General features: G+C 43.9%; 1 pseudogene; it reads left to right on the forward strand.

Annotated features, from left to right (window-relative positions):
* The first annotated feature begins 413 nt into the window (after positions 1-413).
* LOC116536395 overlaps positions 414-1400 on the forward strand; it is a 3442-nt pseudogene continuing 2455 nt past the window's right edge.

Genomic DNA, 1400 nt, shown 5'->3' on the forward strand with positions numbered 1-1400 from the left:
GGACGGTCTCGATCTCTTGACCTCGTGATCCACCCACCTCGGCCTCCCAAAGTGCTGGGATTACAGGCATGAGCCACCGCGCCCGGCCCCCAGCAAATGTTTAGAATCATTCTCGGGAGGCTTTCACCTGGCCAGGTGGGGCAGCCCTGCCCTGTCCCCTGGTTGTTGGGACAATGCCCCTCACACCAGGTCCCCTAGTTCCCTTGAGAGGAGGGGATGAGCTTCTCCATCGGGCCTCGGACCATGGCCTCGCCTCACAATGCCAACCCGAGGCTGAAGAACTACTTCAAGAACTACATTCCTTCCAGAACTACATTATGTGGTATACTTGTTACAGGTCCTGAGGATCCACTGAGGTTTTTAGAGGGAATGATCATGGTTACAATCAAAAGTGGTCTTCAGAATCTTCTTTGATGACTCCAGAATTGATGATAAAAGCATATAGCTTAATACTGGACATTTAGTAAAGATTCATTTTTGCACTTGGAGAGACTTCACTCATACAAATGAAAATGTTGTCCTGGCGAAGAAATGAACAGAGCAGTGATATGTTACAATTTCAGACTTCAAAAATCTGTATGTCATCACTGGCACTCTTATAGGGAAGACCAGAAAGAAAAACTTAAAAATATAGTATTGTGGATACAACAGATCACCTATTGTCACAAGCTAACCATTATTCTAACAAAATGGCAGAATAGAGCAAGACATAAGAATAAAAAGAAAGAAGATGAGCTGATATTAAAACATAAGCTTCAGTTGAAAAAATGGAGAAATAGGTTACTACTCAAAGGAGCTTCTGCAGAAAAATCCAATTTTGCTGAACAAAGTTCTTCTGAAGTCTGTCTTGTAGATGACACTCTAGAATGTGACATTTCACAGTTACCTGAAAGAGCAATATTACAGATTTTCTTCTACCTCAATTTAAAAGATGTTATAATATGTGGTCAAGTTAATCATGCCTGGATGTTGATGACACGGCTACGCTCACTGTGGAATGCTATTGATTTTTCCACAGTGAAACGTGTGATTCGAGGTAAATATATAGTGTCTACTTTGCAAAGGTGGCATTTAAATGTGCTGCGTTTGAATTTTCGTGGTTGTCTTCTCCGACCCCAAACTTTCAGATCTGCCAAGTTTCGCTCTTGTTACCTAGACTGGAGTGCAATGGTGTGATGTCAGCTCATCACAACCTCTGCCTCTTGGATTCAAACTATTATCCTGGCTCAGCCTCCCGAGTAGCTGGGATTACAGGTGCCTACCACCATGCCCAGCTAATTTTTGTATTTTTAATAGAGAGGGGGTTTCACCATGTTGGGGAGGCTGGTCCCCAGCTGCTGATCTCATGTTCTGCCCACCTCAGCCTCCAAAGTGCTGGGATTACAGGCGTGAGCCACCGT

The sequence above is a fragment of the Sapajus apella genome, unplaced genomic scaffold, assembly GCF_009761245.1.
Source record: "Sapajus apella isolate SASKATOON/1434 unplaced genomic scaffold, GSC_monkey_1.0 scaffold100, whole genome shotgun sequence".
NCBI lineage: Eukaryota > Metazoa > Chordata > Mammalia > Primates > Cebidae > Sapajus > Sapajus apella.